Source organism: Pinus tabuliformis, chromosome X, assembly GCF_031772625.1.
Source record: "Pinus tabuliformis cultivar Carrire ecotype Pingquan chromosome X, CPIR1, whole genome shotgun sequence".
Classification (NCBI taxonomy): domain Eukaryota; kingdom Viridiplantae; phylum Streptophyta; class Pinopsida; order Pinales; family Pinaceae; genus Pinus; species Pinus tabuliformis.
In genome coordinates, this window is record NC_142308.1 from 436,521,833 (window position 1) to 436,547,166 (window position 25,334).

Genomic DNA, 25,334 nt, shown 5'->3' on the forward strand with positions numbered 1-25,334 from the left:
CAAGTGCCTTATTCCATGCCACACCTGATAGGAAACATTTTCATGACTATGTTCAAGGCGATTTTGGACAAGTTCATCTCAGTGATGATAAACCCTGTAAAATCATTGAAATGGGTAAGGTTTTTATAAAGAAACATGATGGAAAACAATGGATATTCAAGGAGGTAATGCATGTTAGAAAAATATAATTTCAACAAGGAAGTTGGGAGGTGAAGGTTGTGTAACTACTTTTACAGACAAAATATGGAAGGTCATTAAAGGAGCCATGGTAATAGAAAAAGGAGAAAATATTTGTACATTGTATTTATGCAAAAGTATTTCTAATTATGTTAATGCTTTAACTTCCATATGAGCATACACAACACTCTGGCATCATAGGCTTGGGCACATGAGTGAGAAGGGGATGTAGATTCTTCACTCAAGAATTTTGTCAGGTCTGAAGCACGTTGATTTTGATTTCTATGAAAATTCTGTTTATGGAAAATAGGAGTCAGATTTATCAAAGTTGGGAAGGAAAGAAGAGTGAAAAAATAGATCTTGTGCATACAGATGTATGGGGACCTTCTCAAGTATCATCTCTCGGTGGCTCTTGCTATCATATTACCTTTATTGATAATGCAACTAGGAAAACCCGGATTTATTGTATTCAAAATAAATATGATGTATTTGATACTTTCAAGAAATGGAAAGCTTTGGTTGAGAATGAGACAAGAAATAAGTTGAAGAGTCTTAGATCAAATACTGGAGGTGAACAATGCAACAAAGAGTTTGATAACTATTGTTCAGAGCATGGAATTCGTAGAGAGAAGATAGTTCTAGGAACACCACAGGAAAATGGTGTGTTAGAAAGGATGAACAAGACAATCATGGAGCGTGCAAGGTGCATGAGATTGTATGCATGCTTTCCCTTACAATTTTGGCAGATGTTGTAGATATTTTTTTTTTATCTAATAAATAGAGGGCCTTCAAGTTCCTTTGATGGTGGTATTCCAGAGGAGGCATGGATAGGTAAAAAGGTAAACTACTCATTTTTAAAGAATTTCAGTTGTGAAGCCTTTGTCCACATCAATAAAGAAAATAGAACAATTCTTGAGGCAAAATCAAAGAAATGTACCTTTATTGGATATGGTGTAAATGATTTTGGTTATCGCTTATATGATTATAAAAATCACAAAATCGTTAGGAGTATAGATGCCAAATTCAATGAAAAGGTCGTGTATAAGGATCAGATGCAGGGAAAGAAATAGGAAAAAGAATACTCAGTGCTTGATGAAGTCACGGAAAAGGTAGAGGTACCTGAAAATCAAAATGATCAGTAACCACAACAACAACAAGTACCTCAAACACCTGAAATTGGTGTTAGAAGATATAGCAAGCTAAGTAGACCTCCTGAACGATACTCCTCTTCATTATATTATGTATTATTGATTGATTCTGGTGAACCAAAAAGATATTAAGAAGCAATGCAGGTAGAAACCCAGAAGAAGTGGGAGGAAGCCATGGAAGAAGAGATGGACTCCTTGATCTAGAACCAGACTTGGAACATATTCAAGTTGCTTGTTGGTAAACCAAAATTGCAGAATAAATGGGTTTACAAGTTGAAGGAAAAAGACAGAGGTAAACAGAGGTATCAGGCTAGACTTGTGGTGAAGGGATTTGCACAAAAGAAATGTATAGACTTTGATGAAATTTTTTCTCCTATTGTTAAAATGACTTCAATCAGAACTATTTTAAGTCTAGTGGCAGTAGAAGATTTGCATCTTGAGCAATTAGATGTAAAGACAACGTTTCTCCATGGGGATTTGGAAAAGGAAATATATATGCATCTTCCACAAGCATATGAGGTCAAACGGAAGGAGAAATTAGTGTGCAAATTGAAGAAGAGCTTGTATGGATTAAAACAAGCTCCAAGGTAGTGGTATCTAAAATTTGATAGGTTTATGTCTAAACAAGGTTATACTAGATGTCACTCTGACCATTATGTTTATCTTAAAAGGAAAAATGATGGCAGCTATATTATATTTCTATTGTATGTAGATGCATGCTTGTTGCAGGGTATAACATATAGGAAATAAATGTGATCAAAGGAAAGTACAAAATTCATTTGCAATGAAGGATTTGGGTATTGTAAAGCAAATCCTTGGTATGAGAATAACTAGAGAAAGGAAAAATCAAAAATTAACATTGTCTTAGAGTGAGTACATAGAAAAGGTGTTGGAAAGATTTAATATGAAGAATACAAAACCAGTTAGTACACCTTTGGTTAGCCATTTAAAAATAAGTAAGGGGATGTGTCCCAAGACCCAAGAAGAGATGGATTATATGCATTAGTTGTTGGAAGCTTAATGTATTAAATTGTCTGCACAACACTTGATATTGCACATGTAGTTGGAGTTGTAAGCAGGTATATGAACAATTCAAGAAAAGAGCATTGGATGGTAGTGAAGCGGATTCTTAGGTATTTGAGAGGTACCAGAAATAAAGAATTATGTTTAGGAGGTTAAAACATTTCTCTACAAGGATATGTTGATGAAGATATGGCAGGTGACAGATATAACATGAGGAGCACCACAGGGTATGTGTTTACTATGGGTGGAACAACTATCAATTGAGTTTCAAAATTTCAAAATATTGTTTCACTTTCAACAACAGAAGAAAAGTATGTTGTTGCTACAGAGGTTAGTAAAGAAATGATTTGGTTACAAAGGTTTATGGATGAGTTGGGAAAGAAACAAGAGATGAGCAGGTTATATAGTGACAACCAGAGTGTCATTCATCTTGCAAATAATTCAACCTTTCATTCTAAGACTAAACATATACAACTCAGGTATCATTTCATATGGTTAGTTTTGGATGATGGACAATTGAAGCTGGAAAAGATACACACTAGTCAGAATCCTGCAGATATGTTGACAAAGGTTGTAACTAGGGAGAAATTGAGTTGTTACTTAGTTTCAATTGGCCTTCAAGAATTATGATGAATATGAGAAACATCTAGGTCCAAAGTGGAAGCATTTTCCAACAAGTGAAGCAGTGATGGAGTTGATATAATCAGTCTCCAAGTGGGAGATTGTTGGATGTGGAGCCTGATTATCTTCTTGATTCAAAGGTCTTGTTTAAGCCACATTTGGATCCCAATCCATAACGGGGGGTGTGGGGGGGCTTTCCCCCCCACTATTATTGCCTAGGGGGTCTTGGGGGGCTTCCCCCCCATTATTACTGCCTTGGGGGGGGGGGCCTACTGTTGGGAATCATGATTGTCGTTAGACCAAAACCCGCAGGTGTTAGTCAATGATGGGATCACCAGAGATAAGGATATGCGAGAGGCGGTTAGTCCATGTCATGAAACACACAGGGATCATTGGTTTATGAAATGTACAATAATTCCCCCCCACAATGTGAGTTGGGTGTGTATCAAACTCATGACCTACGCTCTGATACCACCTGTTGGGAATCATGATTATCGTTAGACCAAAACCCACAGGTGTTAGTAAATGATCACATCACTAGATATAAGGATCCACGAGAGGCGATTAGTCCATGTCACAAAACACACCAGGGGCATTGGTTTATCTAATGTCCAACAACTTCATTTTTGGAGCCCCCCTGGTGGGGGTTGTTACACAACATTTTGTCACTGTCCCTATACTCCCTGTTCCATGACCCTGGAGGACCTCTATAGTGAACCCTACATGCTTTCCCTTCATGAAGAAACCCCCATTGTGTCCCTCTTCATGAGTATAACAATTCCCTTTTGCACCATTTCCCCAAAATCTTTTGTTTTCCCAGTTTACAACATTGGCGCTAATGACCTTTGTCCTCCTTGTGCTGATATGCAGGGATTAACACTATCCCTAGCGCCAACTAGAGCGACTGAGCTTTGTTCCAGTCACGTCAATCCTCTTATGGAAAGTTTTTAAATAAGGAGCCAAAGCTTCCAGCGCTGGAAGCTTGGTAATGGAAGTTTGGTAAATGTGAGATGTCAATTTGGGCTCCTTTCCCCTATAAGGATGGAACTACCTCAAGAGATAAGACCTTTTCCCCTGAGAAGAGGAACTATCTCCCATCCATTAATGCTATATAATCCTCCATTTTTCCCTAGCACAAGCTAGTGCTAATTAAGTTTGGAGTAAAACAACAAGGGAGTAAAACAACAAGCTATTCATAGTTGTAGCTCTCTAGTTGTGTGAGGGAGAAGTGTGAATTTGGTTTAGTGTGAAGCCTAAAGGGAAGAACCTTAAAACTATCATTGTTGAGTCCATCATGGAATGCTAACGAAAGTGTGTGGGAACTTGGTTTTGTCGGAGGAGAACAACAACATCAAGACAATGGTTGTAATCTCTTCTTGATTTAATATATATTCAACTATCGATTGATTTCCCACATAATGTTTCATCTCACATGTTTATGGCTTAATGTTTCTGGTCTTAGCCTTTGAGTTTTTCTTATTTTTTCCTTGCACCCTCGGTTAGCGCACTTATTTTGCTAACAGTCACACCGATCAGCACGATATACTCAAAAACAGTCGTTCTGACCCCCTTCTAGCACTTGTTGTCAGTTAGGGAATCGTGCCGATGTTTGTAGGTGAAGATTAGGGTTCACCCTAGATCTCGAACAGTGTGTCTTGCTCTCTTCATTTCTTCCTCTTAGCTTGTTTTGACTGTGCTCTCCCTGACTATAAAGCTTCATTTAGCTTGGTTTGTGTTCTTGCTTGGTTTAGCCCACCCTCTAATGTGTTAAGTCTGGCCCTGTGTGATGTTCTTTTTTATTTTTTCTTTGAATCCCTTGATCAGCGTTAGTTGTCAGTTAGGCAGTCACGCCGATCGGGCCATTAGTGCTAGTTGTAGTATTGGTCAGTCGTGTTGGTTGTGCCTATTGGCGCTAGTTGTCAATTAAGCAGTCGCTCCGGTCTCTGAGTTAAGAAAAAGTTAGAATTTCTCCCATTCCAGTGCCAGTGTGTCTTGACCCTCGGACTCTCTTCTTCATCCCAGAAGTGACTAGGATGCTTTGTTTGCTTCATTTTCAATTGAATGAGTGAAAGAGTCTCGTTTGTTCTCTTATTTCGAGTGTCTCTTTTCTCATTCTGAGCATAGATTACATTGCTTGGTTTGTCAATTGAAACATTTGGGTGTTTGGTTTGTATGATTCAGGGAAGAAGTTTCTTTTAGTTTCATTCATCATAATTTGGATTTGATTGATGCTTGTCTATTTGGAACTATGAAAATTTTCATTAAAAGTGCTTTATGTGAAAGATTCATTTTGCATTTTATGAAAAGAAGGACATCATTCTAGTTTAGTTAAGCGAAAATATTGCATTAGTAGCATCACTAAGAAGCTATAATTGCATCGTCATAAGCATTGGAAATGAAATGAAACTTATTTTGTTGTTAAGGTAAGATTAAGTGCATTTAGGACATTTATTAGAGAAAGATTTCATTCTTTGATTGTTGCATTGATTTTTTGTTCCCTATCTCTCAATTAGTGTTAACTTTCATCGAAGACAAAGATCTCTTTTCTCATATAGCTGCATGTAGAAGTTTTGTCAGATGATAGCAATAGGGCCTTGTAACTGAAACCTAATTCAAGGTCAACCGTTAAAATTTATTGAATTAACCTAAGGAAGCATTGAAACTTAGCGCTCACATTTAGAGGTCTAGGCTAGAGACGTTTTTCGGCGTCTTTAAACCTCGTAGTTGTTGTTCACTTCGGCATTAGACAATGCTAGTACGGACTTGTGATCCCCATACCATTGTGTATATAAAGGGAGACCCCACTAGGTTTGCAATCCTTTATCTGTAGCAAGTCGATTCTATCACCTTGTAAACATGATATACTGAACACAACATTTGGGGAGATTGCCTACCCGTACTTATCAGTTCGCCAGGAGGTATTCTGCAGTTCACGGTTACCTAATAATCCTTTATGCATAGAGTACCTTGGGTAGTCATTTTTTATCTTTTTGAATCTTTAAAAGATCATCGAGCACTTCTCCTTTTGAGCTCCTTAATTCCAAAAGCAACTAGAGTCACTTTCATCCTTTTCTTGACTCTTAAAATATGAAAAGGCAAAGTTTTGTTTTAGTGTCTTAAAATTAACTGCCCACAAAATATTCTTGGTTAAATTTATCTTCCTTAGTTTTTCTTTAAAATTCGATTCCAATGGAAACATTCCCAGAGTCTACCAGCCAAGGATTCCCCTTAGATGGGAATCCTAGTCCTTTTCCTTCTTCTAGAAATGTTGGTGCTCCTTATATGGCAACGTTGCCCCTTCTTGGGTTAGCCATTGGTTTACCTGTCTGGTTATTTTTGACCTCGGTGATCCCGAGTGTCCCAACTCTGACCCTGCCATCTCCTTCATTTGAATCACATCACATTGACTCTAAGGTTTACCTCTCCCCTTCTTCCCCTATTTATTCGTCATCCTCTTCTACTTCACCTAGTGAAAGTTTGAAATCCAGTAACCAGGAGGCTAAGAAGAAGAAGAAGAAGACGAAGAAGAAGAAGTCAGATAAGCGAGAGGCCAACTGTGTAACTATTTCTCCAAATGCACTTCTTGTAGACAAACCTTTTGATCCTCGGTGGAAGGTCAAATTCCCTTTCAAGCTGTGTAAGGGTGACCATCTCCTTCAAGACTGTCCCGGCATTCCCAGAGTCTTAGAGGTATGGTCTCAAGACCTGAACTGACCATCCCCATCGACCTCTGGAGATCATGTCAATGCTACGCCTTCAACTAATGATGGTAAGAAGAAGAGAAAGATCAGATTCCCCATTAGGTTTTGTGAGGGAGAGCATCTTCTTCACCTTTGTCCTCTTATGGATAAAGCTTACAAAGTTTTGGAAAACCTTACAGCTCCTCAACCCCAACTTCCTGTTGGTTATCAGAGGCTTTCTTCTAACCCTCTCCTGGTTGGTAAAGAGATTTACTTGGATTCATCTCTTTCCAATCCTGATCTTCTTTAGCGTGACTCTCTTGTATCTGTTCCCGACCAACCATTGGTCGGAAAGGGTGTCGACTTGGCTTTGCCTCTAGTTTCTCACTCCATTCTGGAAGAGAGTGGTGATCATACTGCTCATGTTCTTCTCATCTCCTCAGATTCTCATGAATCGAAGAGTGACCCTCCTATCCCGGTTGTTCAGGAGAGTCCTTCTTCTATTCCTACAGAGCATGGGGGCAATCATATGATTCCCCCACCAAGTAGTTTTTTCGTTTCTTTCGATTGGAGTCAATTGACTGCTTTCCACCTCCCATCTTATGTGCCTTTCCAGATCATAGTACAAGCCTATAATATGGTAGTACATGGCACTATATTAGATGAAGGCTCATTTGTTAGCATCATGTCTTCTACTACTTTGCAAGCTTTGGGTTCCCCACAGCTTGTGCCTGTCACCCAGAATCTGTTGGCTTTCAATAAAGGAACCAATCAACCCTTAGGGGTCCTTCCGAAGTTCCCTATTACTTTGGAAGGGAAGATTGTCTATATAGATGTGATGGTAGTCCAAGGTCCTTTAGATTTCAATCTTCTCCTTGGACGCAACTATGTTTATGTCATGGGAGCTCTTGTTTCTTCGCTTTTCCATGTGGTTTGTTTTCCATATGAAGGGAGAATAGTGATCATTGATCAATTGTCATTCATAGGTCACCAGGCGCATCCTTTGCAACCATCAACCCCTATCGGATCATGTTTGCATGTAGTACCTTCCCTGCCATAGCTCAATTATGTGGCTACCCATTCCATCTCCACGTCTGCTGATGATTACACAGATGGTATAGTACATTATGTATTGGGGGCATTGGAACCTGATCTATCTATCGTACCAATTGACATGTATTCCTCCCAAAGAGTGGTTCTTCCGTCTAGTGAAGACCTCTTGGGAGCCATGTTCTCGTATGGTTCATGAACATATCTGATGAGGATAGTTCCTCGTCTTGTGTCAAGCTCGTTAAAAAAAGAAACAAGGGTCATGAGGATAGTTCCTGGTCTTGTGTTAACCTCGTTAAAAAATGAAACAAGGGATGAGCATAGTTCCTTGTCTTGTGGCAAGCTCATTAAAAAATAAATCAAGATGTCCGAGGATAGTTTGTTCCTGTCTCAACCTCGTTAAAAAATAAAACAAGGGCCACGGGGATAGTTCTTTTCTATATCAACCTCTTTAAAAAATGAAGCCAATTTTGAGGATAGTTCTTTTATTGTGTCAACCTCATTAAAAAATGAAACAAATCCCTAGTACAAATAAAGTCTTTGATTAAGATCTCGTAAGATCCTAGTCGAGTCTTTTCTGGATCTCGAAACTGAACCTTCATTCCATCCACCTAGCTAAATGAAATGAAGCTTGGGGGGCATGTACCTCTTTTGAGTCATTATGTCGGGGGCATGCAAACTTATAGTAAGCATAGTTTTTCGTTTCAAGCTTGTGTAAACATGAAACCGAATCCAAGCAGAGTTCTCCATGGTTCAAGCTTGTGGAAAAATGAACCCATGCCCGATTTACATCTCGTGATTGCCGTTTTAATCAGCTAATTTCTACTAGATGAGCCTTGGTTGTTTCATTCTATCGTCACCATCTCTTTGGCCGATCGTATGCTTTTACTTGGTTGTTTTTCCTTTCTTGAGGAACCGCAATGATGAGTGGTTTTATTTTCCACCCTCTTGACCATTACATGTTTTGAGCAATTTCACCATTGTTGGAACCAGTTGCTATGCCTATATACCAATCGTTCTCCTAGGTCAAGTCATCTTTAAGATCTTTTCTTACTCATAACAAATGAAAAGATTGCCGAGTATTTTTCCCTTTTGACTCGTAAAAGAGAATAAAATGGGGGGTCTGCTTTCAAGCTCTTTTCCAACCCTTTAAACATGAAAAGATTGTCGAGCTCTTATCGTTTTGAACTCGTTAATGGATGCGAAACGTCGTAAGCCCAGTATATGTTTACCCCTTTTTCGAGTTGGGATGCACTATTTATGAAAAAGGTACTCCTTGACTAAAATAGTCGGGCTTGAGAGACACAAATGTACGAAAATGAACCATGTGGATTTTTATTTTATGTGTCTTTTTCAAACTCTCTAGACATGAAAAAGATACCTAGTTAGGCCTTTGTCAGACTTGTTAAAATATTAAACGACATCGGATTTGTTACCATGACGAACATGAGCTTCTCCTTCCTAGGGCTCATTAAAGTTACTAGGTTGGATTCATCCGAAGGATGAACTTACAATGCGAGCATATGCTATCCCCTTCAAGCTCACGATTAAAAAATAATTGGGGTACCTGCCAGAAATGGTGGGGGGAAATTTGGAAATCTAGTCAGTTATGTCGGTAGCTCACTCTTGAACATGACACTTTCTGCTTTGTGTCGGGATGGGATATCCCCCTTTTTATCATTGACCTCCCTGGGTTGGGCCATTCATTTTTTCCTTCCATTTGATCTCTACCACATCATCATGACCATCGATCCTATGGATCCAAAACCTACCAAACTTCCAATCATGTCACCGGTATGTTCAAGGGTTGTCCTTTAGCAGTTACATTTACACCTGATTCTCTGTATCATCCAAAATCATTTTGCATCCCTTAGTCTTGTGTCGATGATGTGGGATACATTATGGCCCTCCTTCGACATGGTCGCTTCCTATCGAATTCAACTCATTATCTAGGAAGTTGACCAAGAGACTCCCTTCCAGTACCTTAAAGCTTGCATGCCCTAATGGCAAGTTCTTCGCACTCGACGATAAGTTCACATCATTGGATTTAGATCGAGTGATTTCACGGGTGTTCGACTTCAGTTCATCTATTCACATTTCGTGGATTGTGTTGATAGTACCTTGAGGACGATTGTCATTATTGGTGGTTTCTCTCGCGCTTGTTAACAGTTTACATCGTTGAATGGTAATCAAGTGACTTTCTAGAATGTTCAATGTCAACACATCCATTCACATGTTAGAATTTGTACTTTGATCGGGTCATGTTGGAGCGCAAGCCCTTGGGCTTAGATCACAAAATTCCAGGTTGCAAGGTGATGTGACATGATTGTGCTGATATGCATGTCTCTTTCATATGGATGGTTGCGACCATACCATGTGTTGTCATATGTGATCCTTCTCATTATTGGATGGTTGTGACCATACCTTGGTTTCGATATGATCCTCTTTATAGGATGGTTTCACCCATGCCTAAATCCTTTTACATGATCATTCTCTGGATGGCTGCGTCCATGCCACGAATCATGTATCATTTGACAGGTTTTTCAACTATGTTTATGTATTTGTACTTGCTTGTAGGTTTTCCGATGACAAAACCTAGTTCCTCGCACTGATTCATAAATCATTTCATCCCTCACTCTAGATCGACCTTCACGCTTTAGGGGGCATCTGTTACACAACATTTTGTCTTTTTCCATGTACTCCCCGTTCCTTGATCTTGGAGGACCTCTACAGTGAACCCTACATTCTTTCCCTTCATGAGGAAACTCCCATTGTGTCCCTCTTCATGAGCAGAACAATTCCCTTTTGCACCATTTCCCCAAAATCTTTTGTTTTTCCCAGTTTACAAGACCGACGCTAATGACCTTTGTCCTCCTCGTGCCAATATGCAGGGATTAACACTGTCCCTAGTGCCAATCGGAGCGACTGAGCTTTGTTCCAGTCGCGTCGATCCTCTTATGGAAAGTTTTTAAATAAGGAGCCGAATCTTCTAGCTCTAGAAGCTTTGTAACGGAAGTCTGGTAAATGGTTTGGCCAGATGGGGTCAAGGATGTTAGTTTGGGCTCCTTTCCCCTAAAAGTATGGAACTACCTCAAGAGATAACAACTTCTCCCATGAGAAGAAGAAACATCTCCCATCCATTCATGCTATATAAACCTCCATTTTTCCCAAGCACAAGCTAGTGTTAATGTTGGTGTGCTAGTGTTAATTAAGTTTGGAGTAAAACAACAAGCTATTCATAGTTGTAGCTCTCTAGTTGTGTGAGGGAGAAGTTTGAATTTGTTTTAGTGTGAAGCCTAAATGGAAGAGCCTTAGAACTATCATTGTTGAGGCCATCATGGAATGCTAACGGAAGTGTGTGGGAACCTGGTTTTATCAGAGGAGAATAGCAACATCAAGGCAATGGTTGTAATCTCTTCTTGATTTAATATATATGAAACTATCAATTGATTTCCTACATAATGTTTCATATCACATGTTTATGGCTTAATGTTTCTTGACTTGTTAAGTAGGTTGAATTACAATTTTTCTATTATCATGGTTTTTGTTTGTTGTTGTTTACTTGTTTCAGGTATTCGAAGAAGGAAACGAGAGATAGATGGAGCGAGAAAGCAAGGTCATCATCAAATGGGATAAGCATACTAAGAGGTAGGCACTCTTAATTAGTTCTAACCTAAGGAAATATTCCATAGAATGTATTGGTTGTGGCTAGACCCATTATCGAGCTAGAGGAATTGTTTGTGTCCGCACTCATAATTTTACTTCACCAAAAATTGGCGACTCCATTGGGAGCCAATCCTTCTATTTTCTTGCTTGAAATTTCATGGTTTTGCATGAACTTTTTGAGTATCACCATTTCCCTTTAGTTCTATCTACTTTGCTTTATTTACTGCTCTGGGTCTGAAATTTACAGTAGCAAGTCTGGTCTCAGCCTTTGAATTTTTTTTTATTTTTTCCTTGCACCCTCAATCAACGTGCTTATTTCGCTGACAGTCTCGCCGATCAATGCGATATACTCAGAAACATTCGCACTGACCCCCTTCTGGTGCTTGTTGTCAGTTAGGCAGTCGCGTTGATGCCTGTAGGTGAAGATTAGGGTGCACCCTAGATCTCGACCAATGTGTCTTGCTCTCTTGATTTCTACCTCTTAGCTTATTTTCACTGTGCTCTCCCTGACTAGAAAGCTTCATTTAGCTTGGTTTGTGTGCTTGCTTGGTTTAGCCCAGCCTCTGATGTGTTAAGTCTAGCCCTGTGTGAAGTTCTTTTTCATTTTTTCTTTGAATCCCTCGATCAGCACTAGTTGTAGTATTGGTCAGTCGTGTCAATCATGCCTATCGGCGCTAGTTGTCAGTTAGGCAATCGCTCCGATGTCTAAGTTAAGAAAAAAATTAGAATTTCTCCCATTCTAGTGCCAGTGTGTCTTGATCCTCAGACTCTCTTCTTCCTCCCAGAAATGACTAGGATGCTTTGTTTGCTTCATTTTCAATTGAATGAGTGAAAGGGTCTCGTTTGTTCTCTTATTTCAAGTGTCTCCTTTCTCATTCCAAGCATAGATTACATTGCTTGGTTTGTCAATTGAAACATTTGGGTGTTTGGTTTGTATGATTCAGGGAAAAAGTTGCTTTTAGTTTCATTCATCATGCTTTGGATTTGATTGATGCTTGTTTGTTCGGAATTGTGAAAATTTTCATTAAAAGTTCTTTATGTGAAAGATTCATTTTTCATTTTATGAAAAGAAGGGCATCATTCTAGTTTACTTAAGTGAAAATATTGCATTAGTAGTGTCATTAAGAAGCTAGAATTGCATCGTCATAAGCGTTGGAAATGAAATGAAACTTCTTTTGTTGTTAAGGGAAGATTAATTGCATTTAGGACATTTATTAGAGAAATATTTCATTCTTTGATTGTTCAACATGAACAACCAATACAAAAAGGGAAATCACAATAATAATAATAATAATAATAATAAAAACATCTAAACAACATGGCCATGTGAAAATATATAATCAAAATGATATCAATCCATGAAGTCAATAAATTAAAGCCACATCACATAAGCATTAAAATAAAACAATCCCAAAAATAAATTGAATCCCCATGAGTCTAGTGTTCATGTCACTTTCAACCATCATACAAGTGCACATATATATATATATACCACAGTCAATTCAAGACTTCTTTCCAAGGCTCACAGCAACCTTGAAGTCTTACTTTCCCCAAGATACTATACAAGGAAGTATTTTCCAATGTATATTTGCATCTTTCAAGGAGCTTGAGGAAATGATCCCTCCTCTTTCTCAACATTTTTCATTATAGATTCATGTCCCTGTGGCTCACAAGGGTTTTTCTCTTTATTTATATATACACGGTCAGTTTAAGACTTCTTTCCAAAGCTCATAGCAACCTTAGAGTCTTGCTTTCCCCAAGATACTATACAACACAGTATTTTACAATGTATATTTCCATCTTTCAAGGAGCTTGACAAAATTATCCTTCCTGTTTCTCAACATTTTGCATTGTAGATTCATGTCCCTGTGGCTCACAGGGGTTTTTCTCTTTATTTTCCTATCGGTGGGGATAGACTCTTCTCAAGTGTTCCTCCCCATAGAACCAACCTGAGATGGGATTCTTTTCCTTCTTAGCCTCACTGGGCCTCTTCCTGCTAATACTATTTTCCCTTTTTGAGGATTTAGTTTGATATGTCAATTCCTGCAAATGTTTTTGCAGTTCATAACTCCACTCGACTAGTTATTGTTGTTTCCTAGTGATCTTCCTAATTTATGACTTGCAGATGTTTAGCTCATCTTCCAAGACCCTAAGCTCAGCCTCCAAATTCCAGAAGGTTCTTTTCCTTTGGAGGAGTTTACCTCTTTCTTATTCTTGAAGGACTTGGTCCATATCTTGTTGTGCCATGTCACGATAAATGATTCATTTTACTATCGTTGAGTCTTGCTATGTGCTTCGACATACACTCAGCTATTAATTCATTAATGAAATAAAAATACATATTCCAGTGGTCATATTACCAAGTTAAGTCAAACACGTTACCCTGTAGTTGTTCACGCATCCTTAAAATTGATATTAGCCATAGTTACCATCATGCTACTGCAAATGTTATAATTCAATCTTTGATCCAAACTAATAGCATAATTAAAATTAGTCTCTTTACCAAGACCACCATTACAATATTTGAATCAACTTTTAAACATTTAGAAGGATTTGACCTACTCATTAAGGCCAATATTCATGGAATCTGTAACCTCAAGGGGGTTAGTTAGAAAACCATATGTCACATCAACATCTACCATATTATAATAAATATATTTATCATATTTATAAATGTGACTTGTTTATGCATGCAATCAACTTGTGACCATTCCAACAATGCTACATTCATCATTCAATTTCACACGTAAACAATGAACATACAGTCCATAAACATAGTGCTACAATTAGCATAAGTAAGTAGTCATCTAGACACATCACTTTCTCATAGGGTCACGCAATACCATGTCTTTATTTCTTCTACAACATAGCCCATCTAATCCATGTGTTGAACTTGGAAGCTCTGATACCACTCTGTAACATACCTCCTACTATACCTAGCCCTTAATAAGTGTAGAAAGAGGTAGTTACTATGATGACCAAACCTCTAAAGTCTAGTTATGAAAATGGAGTCTAAATTTGTTTGATATTTTTCAACTTCCTCAAAACTTAAATGGACGACATTTTTGCATTTGTCTCATCAAGACCTTTCCAACGATATAAAATTTTCCTCAATCCAACTCAAGGATAAAAATATATGGCCGATTAAATTTTGGCCTATCAAGTCTCGCTTGATGCCACATGGTCCCCATGTGGCACCCACATGGCCACCTAAGTCGGATTCCATATCATCAACGCATGGCAGTCATTGACCCACTCATGCTAGGTCATGACCCTTTTTCTACAAATCGTGCATATATATTTATATAGTATAGTATAAGGGTGAAACCCCCTTCCATACCTTCCAAACATTACGTGGGCCCTCTCTTCATGCCCACTTCACCCTAGGGATAAAATACCAGTGGGTTCCTTCGCAATCCCTTGTCAAAACTTCGAGGGAATAATGGTCAGGGTTACATGGAATAACATGTTACGTTGCCATGTCAAACTATAGCAAAGGGATTTTTTTTCCAATCACATGCAATTTACCTCTTTTGTGGACCCATTTCTCCATGTTTCACATCACTTAAATCTCAAGAGTTCCATCTCGACCTCCCTTTGAAACCTCTAGGGAAATTTTCCCTGAGGTCCATCCAACAGTGGGAAGTGCATACACTAATTATATGGTTGAGATCATATGGGAGGTCCCCACGATGCTTCGTCATCCCGACGATTATATCCCGATGGGATCGTCCTGGCCTTTACTCGAATTCTACAGGGTAATTCCTACAAGATGACAAACTTCTCATTGCTTGACAGCTTTGCCTCTCGTATATTACCAAGACCTCCCCAACACTTGGTCATGTTGCTTGATTGCATGGGTTCCTAAGTCTCAAACCTCCTTTCTCCTATAGGTCCTAAACTTATAGCCCTCATCAAATGAGAATATGTGAATGTTTGGGGATTTTCCTTCCCTCAACACCTGGTCATGATGGTTGTAGGTTTTAACCTTGTAAAAAAATGACCTACATGTGAACTTTAAAAGAAAAAAATAAATAATGACGAGAATATAAAAAAAAATCATAGATATTTTCACCCAGATCCCAAAACCGGGACTACCAAATTGATTTTTCATTATGTTGCTTTCAATGTTACAATACATATATATATATGTCGAAGCATTCACAAATCTCAATACATTAACCCTAGATTACAACATAACCATATTTCCCTTGACCAAATCCACAAAATACCATGGGCAGAAAACCATCATGCCCAAAACCATGTGCAAAAACCATGCACAAAACTATACATAGGTCTGCTACCTAATATAGGATCCCAAAAGAATATCATGGGTTGCTACTCCGAATCCTGTGCAGGGGGGCTACCACCCTATTTCTACACCCAATGCAATGAACAAGAGTGGCTCTCACCCCCTATGACCCCCTCGCGTGCGCAACCAGTCGTGGAAAGAATATACCACACACCCAACATTCTCCCACATGTTTTTTTCTTTTCCACACAGGGGGTCACAAGAGATCTTATTCATTGGTGTAGCCCTGCAAAGCCCATTTTTTCTCTACACCAAGCAAACTTCTCAGTGCTCACAGACTTCATTAATGCATCTGTAACATTATTCAAAGTGTCCACCTTTACCAGCAACACCTTTTTGTCCTCAACCATATCCCTCATAAAGTGACACTGAACATCAATGTGCTTTGTCTTTGAATTATAAGTAGGGTTCTTTGCCAAGAAAATTGCACTTTGATTATCACAATCTATACTTATAGCTCGTTCTACCAACCCCATACTTGAACACAATCTCTACAGCCAAAATACTTCATTGCTTGCATGAGTGGTTGCCATGTATTTTGCCTCTGTAGTTAAAAGTGACACTACAGACTACCTCTTACTCATCCAACTGACTGCACCTCCAAATAGGTTAAACACATACCCACTTGTACACCTTCTCGGATCCAGATCTCCAGCCCAGTCTGCATCAACAAAGCCACGGATGTCCGAAACCCTGTCTAATCTTGGTCTTCCTTGGTAGCATAAACCATAATCACTAGTGCCATGCAAATACCTGAAAACCCGCTTCACTGTTGTCCAATGCTTCTTCCCTGGTTTTGACATAAACCCGCTCAATGCTCCCACTGCATGTGCAATGTTTCATCTCGTACAAACCATTGCATACATTAGGCTATCGACTACACCTTCATATGGAACACGGGACATGTCCTCTTTCTTTTCCTGTGTCTTGGGACACTGTTCAACAGATACTTTACACCTACATGCATAGAAAACTTCACCAATTTACTATCCTGCATATTAAACCTCTGCAGTATTGTCTCAACATACCTCCTCTAGTTTAACCAGATATTTCTCTTTGCCCAATCTCATTTAATTTCCATGCCCAAAATATAGCTTTCAGCACCAAGATCCTTCATGTTAAATTTGGAGGAAAATTGGGTCTTCAAATCCTAGATAATTTCTTTTTCATTTCCAATCAGCAACATATCATCCACATACAAGACCAAATAAATAACATGATCACCAATTAATTTAAAATACACACAGTGATCCTCTTTTCTTCTGGTGAAGCCAAGTCCCCGTATATATGTGTCAAATTTCTGATACCACATCCTTGGTGATTGTTTTAACTCATACAAAGATTTTTTTAACACACATGCCAATTTTTTATTTCCCTTCACCGCAAAGCCTCCAGGTTGCTTCATGTAGATCTCTTCTTCTAGATCCTCGTGAAGAAATGTTGTCTTCACATCCATCTATTATACCTCAAAATCAAAAGCAACAACAACATATAAAAGTAATCTAATAGAAGCTACCCTGGCAACAGGAGAAAAAATATCACCAAAACCAATTCCTGATACTTGGGAATAACCTTTTTCCACCAACCAAGCTTTGTATTTCTCCATCTTGCCTTTTGCATTCATCTTCTTCTAAAACACCCATTTACTTCCAATGGGTTTCCTTCTAGCCGACAATGCCACTAGATCCCAAGCCTCATTTTTGTCCAAAGATGGCATTTCATCAACCATGGCCTCTTTCTAGAGTTTTCCATCCTTTGAATCTACTACCTCCCTGATTGTTATAGACATATTTGGGCACTGCAACCCCAAACTCATATGTCCATAAACTAAGGACTCCTCAAGTCCCTAAAAGTGTTGCTTCATACCCTAAAGGATCATGGTCAGCTGATTACATCATTTCCCAGAAGTTCCACCTAAAAAACTACTCAGAACTGGCCAAAATTGGACCATACAGGCTGCTCCATGGACAAGGTGCGATGCATACTGACTGCCTAACTGGCCAGGTGCGATGCATACTAAAATGGCCTTCTATGGGGTGCGATGAGCGAGAATAGACAAATGGCAGAGACAGTTTGCAAGGTGGATGATCATGGAATCTTCCAGAAACTTCTCCTGTGACACTTGCCTCTCTGAATTCACCCAGGGATGAGTAAGAGATCATGAAATCTCCAAGTGGAACCAAGAACTATCAGTGGAATGACACTAATCAAAAACCTAGAGCTGACTCACACCCTTGAAAGACATCTATAAATGGATCACTCATCTGAGAGATTTAGAGGCTGGAATTTTGTATTTTGTAAGGAAGTGTTGTTGGATTGGTGAGAAGTGACATTGCATTGTTGGGTGATTTGCTTGTTCATGAGGTGAAGAGGGCTTCTACAACTGGGAGGATGATGCTGGATCAGACAATTGGGTTGTAATCCTCTCTTACAATACTATTAATAAAGTTTTTTGAGTTTTCCTCCATATGATCTTGTATTGGTGAATCTTATTGTTTATGAATGCAATTGTATGGTCAATGTGTTTCTGATTCCGCATTGTTTATGATGTTTTAGATAGAGATGCTTTGATAGTTTGTTGTTACTTTGACTCTACAGGTACTATTTGAAGCGGGACAAGTAGGATAGGAGTGGCAAATTCTATCAAGGAAAGGAGAAATCAAGCTAGGATCAAAGCAGAAGATCTAGGTTGGTCCTCTTTTCTTCTTTTCCATCTATCACACTTAAAGGAACTCTTGAAAAGCTTTCATTGTTTGTTTCTAAGATATCTACCCATCTTAGTGGGACTAGCAGTTTGAATCGACACTAGTTTTCCCTGAAACACTGATAGTTATGAGATCATCATCAGTAATAATTAAAGCAAAATTTGAACAGAAATTAGATGGACTATACCTTTATGGTTGACTTCTTTCTCAAACTGATATTCTCACAGCTGGAGTATGTGGCTCTTCATCTTCTCATTCTTGTTCTATTATAGAGTCTGATTCTTCCTCCTTTAGATCAAACTCTATCTTCTTAGGTTCCTTTGGTAGGAATTCATGTTTAATAACATATTTCACCTCTCTAAACACCACATCTCAGTTGTACACAACCTTCCTTGTTTCTGGGTTCCAAATCTTATAACCTTTTAAACCATCCTTATACCCAATAAAGATGCACCTTTCATATTTACTATCCAACTTTATTCTTTTCTCCTTTAGAACATGTACATATGAATCACAGCCAAATACCCTCAAATGTGAAAGAGAGGATTTCTTACCAGTCCATATCTCATGTGGAGTCTTATCCTCCAATGTTAATGAAGGTGATTTATTAACCAGGTAACATGCAATCTCCACCGCCTCTGCCCAAAATTCTTGTCCTAACCCAACACCACTGAGCATGCTTCTTGCCTTTTCCATCAACTTCGTGTCCATTATTTCTGCAACTCTATTTTTTTTAGGTGCGTAAGGAGTAGTCTTCTTTCGTGCTATGCCACACTTCTTATATAACTTTTCAAATTCATTCTTGTAGAACTCTCCACCATTATCTTTCCTCAGCACCTTTATCTTCTTCTTTATCTGGTTTTCCACTAGAGCCTTAAATTATTTAAACTTATCAAAGACTTTAGATTTCTTCCTGAGGAAATATATCCATTTATTCCTTGAGGTGTCATCTATAAATGATACATAGTACACAGACTTACCTAGTGATGGAACCGACACAGGTCCAAACACATCACTATGCACAAGCTCTAATATCCCTTTCGCCCTCCTAGTAGCAGAGGGGAAACTCACCTGATTACGCTTCCCATATACACAATGTTCACAGAAATCGAAGTCCAAAGAGAAATTATACATACCTTCTACCATACCATTACCATGAAGTATTAAAAGGACCTTCTCTCCAATATGTCCAAGCCTTTGATGCCATACCATGGGCTTTTTCCAGATACCACTAGATTTTATGCTCCACTTTCAGGAACCACAAAACTTTTGCACCCATCAATAATAGTAGTACCCAGAATCTTGTATAGATTTCCAGTCCGAACTCCCTGCATTAATACTAGTGCTCCCCAAACCATCTTTCCGGTATCTTTCTCAAACATTATTTTTACACCTGCATCATCCATCTTGCTTATAGAAATCAAATTTTTGGCTAATGCATGAATATGCAAAACACCCATAAGTGTTCTAATCCTTTCACTTTACAACTTCAGCTTGAATTTTCCATGTCTGATGATTCTAGCCTTCCTATCATCCCCTAAGAAGACATCAACACCAACATATTTCTTATACTTGCAGACCCTGATTCAATCAATCATGCCTCATGATCTACATGTGTACATGAAGAAGAAGCCAAGTACACATCCCCACCTTCATCTGAGGTGGTTTTTTCCTCTGTAGAAGGAGCATCATTAGATCCCTTTCCTTTCTCAAGAACTTTAGATCTATAGTCATTTTAGTAGTGACCTTCCTTTCCATATTTCCAACATATCTTTATAGGTTTTCTTGGATATCTCCCTCTAGATTTAGATCTCCCACTTGAGGAATTATTTTTGTTTCTGTTCTAGGACCGTCCTCGTATAGACAAGGCATCTCCATTCTGGCTCTCTATATATTTTTGTCTCATCTCCTCCGACAATAAGGATGAGACTATTTCATCAAACTTCAAGGTAGTTATATTGCTACCTATATCAACAACTAGACTATCCCACAAATCTGGTAGAGAACACAACAAACTGATGCACTTATCTTCATCTGAAATTTTTATATCAATATAAACAATTGTCTTACCACAGTATTAAAGGTGTTCAGATGCTCTATCACTGAGTCTCCATCCTTCATCCTCATGTTATACACTTTCTTTTGTAGGAGAAATTTGTTCACTAGAGACTTAGATTGGTACAAAGTCCCTAACTTGACCCACAAATCCTTCGTCATACTTTCCCATGGTACATTCAACAATACTGAATTGGAGATAAACAACCATATTATTCTATTTTCCTTTTGATCCAACTTCGCCCAGTCTTCTACTGACATTATCATTGGTTTGGTACCCAAATCTACCCTGATCCACTGATCTTTATCCACCATTAGATCCTCCATCTTGAGTTTCCACAACTCAAAACTCTAACCATAAAATTTCTCAATCTCTATCTTTCCAATGCTCGCATCTTCTTTCACCGCAAGAATCAATCCCGCATATCTCCCACTAAACAAGGTCTACCACAAGCCTGAGAAAAACCCCTCAACAACAAAGGAGTCCCCTTGAAGCCGAAACAACTCTGATACCAAATGTAGGTTTTAACCCTGTATAGAAATTACCTGCAGATGAATTCTAAAAACAAAAAATAAACAATGACGAGAATATAAAACAAATACACAAATATTTTCCCCTGGATCCCAAAACTGGGACTACCAAATTGATTTTTCATTATGTTCCTTTCAATGTTACAATATATATATATATATATATATATATATATATATATATATATATATATATATATATATATATATATATATATATATATATATATATATATATATATATATATACACATGTCGAAGCCTTTATAAACCCCATCCATTAACCTTGGATTATACCATAACCGTATTTCCCTTGATCGTATCTACAAAATACCATGGGTAGAAAACCATCATGCCCAAAACCATGTGCAAAACCCATGCACAAAACCATAGGTAGGTCTGCCCACCTAATATAAGGTGCAAAATAATATTTATTAGGGCACTGCCTCGAACCCCATACAGGGGGACTACTCCCCCCTTGAAACCCCCGACAGGGGGGCCTATGCCGCCCCTTTTACCCCCTTGTTGCACCCAGTGCAACGAACAGGGGGGTCCTCTCGCCCCCCGCACGTGCGACTAGTTGTGGAAAGAATATAACACACACCCAAAAATGGTTCTATTACAAGTGGTCCTATTGTGATGTGAGGGTTGGCCCTTAATGCCTTATGGCTAAACCCCTCACGTCCATATATATTTTTGTAAAGCTTTGAGAGCTATCCCTCTTGAGCTTTTAATGTATGCTTATATATACATATATTTCTCACTATCCATTTTGAGATTTTGATAGGGCTCGACCCAACCCATTATACACACACACATTTATGTAACACATATAATATGTATTGTGCCATCTCTCCTGAGATTATATGGGCTTCGACCAATCCTGCAAATATATGGATATTTAGACATATATAAATATGTATTTAAAATACTATCCTTCTTGAGTTTGATAGTACTAAAATAAGGCATGGTAGCCAATATTTAAATGCATAGTCAACTAGACAAAGATCTGTCATACTTAAGACCATTAGAACAAATTCAACCTCATAACAATTCAGAGATATAGAGGACTCATGGGCTAATAATAAATGACAAACAAGATCATGAATGAATATAAGAATCCATTCAATTTCCCAAGAAACATACATGAAATCAACATTTCTCAAACATGCAAGAAATCATATTCCATATTAGATCTTAGGCATAAGCCAATGCATCAAATCAATACCCAAACAAGATTTAAGACAACACATCAAACATAAGCTTAACAACTAATGTACAAGGCTTTAATATATACTTATCTTATAAAATGTGATTAGCAACTGAGATTGGGACTTCAACTCCCCATCCAACTTTAGACACATTGTAGGCAAGATTTTCTTGCAATAATTACCCTTGAGCTAGATTCCAGATCTTGAGGATGAGTGCTTAATGGATTAACCAATTCTTCCATATGAAACAAGAACTCCATAGGACCATACACCTCCACCCACCAACTACTTCATATAGTCAATATCTCGTAGATGAGTCTAAAGGCCCACCACCTCCACCTTTCAACTACTTCAATAAAAATTATGTCTCTACTATTATAGGTTGAAGCAGGGAATCCAGAGGCTCACCTCCACCCAAAACCAAATGAGGGAATCCGGAGGCTTATCACCTCCACCCTCAACAAATTATTTCACACAGTGGTTCCATCCAATCCTGGGAATCAAAACCCCACTATAAGAACCGAAAAAAATAGAGGGGGCTAAATAACTCTCCTTACTAGGAATCTAAGGAACGAACCTCCACCCAAGTTATCAATGGAATCCATAGAAAACCATCTCCACCCTCTAGTCTTATAGGGAATCTAGAGACTATTTTCCTCACCTGAGAGATATTATTCCACATCCCAATGATAAACCAAATGATTTCTCTACTTCTTGTGTTCCAGTAGCAACCCAAAGCTTTTTGATCTTTTCCTCCTCTACATCATAGTCATTTCCTTCTTTTTCGTCTTCCTTAGAGTTCCTCCTTTGCTTCTTGTTTAGCAGTGCTCTCCTGTGATCTTTTTTTTTCTCTGTGTCAAAATATAGCCTAAATGCATGAGAATTCCCTTAGAGAATTTTGTGTTCCTTAATTCTCTGTGCTAAGGGAAAAATACCTTCTCCATAGGTATTTTCACTACCATGTTGCAACCACTTTTGGTTGTGTGGGTAGACACTTTTTTCGCTTTACTAGAGGTTGACCATGATGGTTCTATCGTTTTTGAGTGGTGGCGGGGATGTTGTGTTTTCGGCACTCCCCCCTCCCCCCTCCCCACTTCCTATTGGTTGACTTCAACTATCCCAACTACCAATGCAACCCATCACCATTATTTTTTGTCCTTTATTCCTTGTGAATTTTTCCAAGGAAAGCATGGTTCCTCTATCTTATTGCCAAACTCCATTAACTGATGTGATCATTCCAATTTAAGCATACATGCCAATCATTCATGGCTCTCATAAAACGTGTCAACCTACCTTACCAAGAAACCTCCTTCCTCAAACTTTGGAATATATGTCAAGCCTTTTTAATTATAATCAAAGTATATTAAATATTTACAATGAAGGGGAATTAGCCTGGGGTTGTCATAAAATCCCCCTTGGAACACCTAAAATCATATTTACATCAATTTTTTAATTATCTTGTTGCTACAATACATCAATCAAAACACTCAAGTGAATCAATTTCACATAGTACTAGGGAAACATGTAATATGGATTAGGGTGTAATTTATCCTCCTTAGGGTTGTGAAAGACTGACCAAATACCATTATTGGAAATCCTCAAATATTGTTTAGATTCTCTTCCGCATCCATCGCATAAGGATTCTTTTCCATCGACGTTTCGAACCAGCAACGATGGTTCATCTTCAGGATGTGAGAAATTGATCATTGTTATAACACCTGACACTCATTTTCTCGTGAGGCCCTACAAAACCATATACTCTATATCATAACAATGAATTCCTACATAACTTCAAAAAAAAAAAAAAATGAAAATTTCATCAATACAATAATACTTAGGTAACAATAAATACTTGGTGCTCAACTAGACCATACCATTATGAAAGACCTATCTCAAAATAATCCTTTAATGACAATGATCATTTTGGAAGAACTCTTTGATAACCTTTGGGTGGACCTAGGGTCGACCCAACCCTTATCAACGACTTATGTTAACATCTCCTCATAACATTAATCACATTGGTCCACTTCCTTAACAACCCTTCAAGTGGTCCCCATGGTCTCAGACTCCACTTAAAACATGTTAGCTATGGACAACAAAATGAATGGCATAATGCTAGTAATGAATTGCCTCACACAAGTAGGTAGTGTAACCAAGGGATAACTTAGAAACCACCCATATTCTCCCATCATCAAACTTGGTCAACATATTCATCCATGGTTAACCACATACAACCATAGTAAAACATGTTCACCACAATCACCCATAGTTTACCATAGTCAACCTTTGTCTAAGAAGTTCAACCATGGTTAAACAAGTTCAACCTTGGTAAAAAATGGTCACCAAGTTCTATCTTAGTCAACCATGTTCAAGCATGGCAAAACTAGCTAAACAATGATCAACCATAGTCAATCATGGACAAAAAGCTCAAACCATACCCATCCATGCCCAACCATGGTCGACATGGTCACCCATGGTCATGCTTACTCCACCATAATTTATCATCTTCATCCCTATTCAATCATGATAGTCATGGTCTACCTTGGTTGACATGTCGACAATGGTTAGCTAATGTCAACCATTGTAAACCAAGGTTAGCCATAACCAATCATAATCAACCATAGTCAACCATAATCTTTCCTCTTTATCCTTGGTCAACCATGGTAATCATAACCAACAACAATTAACCAAGGTCAATATCAATGAACCATGGACTACCTCGATTAACAATGGTCAACCCTCTTCAACCATGGTCAACCTCGTCAACCCTCTTCAACCATTAATGTAACCAATTTTGTAACATTAATGTATCTTTCAACCATGGTCAACATTAATGTAACAATGTTACAATTGTCAACATTAATGTTACATTATTAGATTAATTTAACATAAATACATTGTTATATTTATGGTTGACCATGGTTCAACTAAATTAACCATGTTCATCAAGAATCAACACTCTTCAATCTCAGTCATCAATATCAACCATGGTAAACCAAATTCAACCATAATATTTCCCCTTAATCCTTGGTCAACCATGGTAATCATTGTCAACCATGATCAACCATGGTAATAATTGTTAATCATGTTCAATTGAGGTCAACCATAGTCTACATTGACCAACAATGGTTGACCCTCTTCAACTATGGTCAACC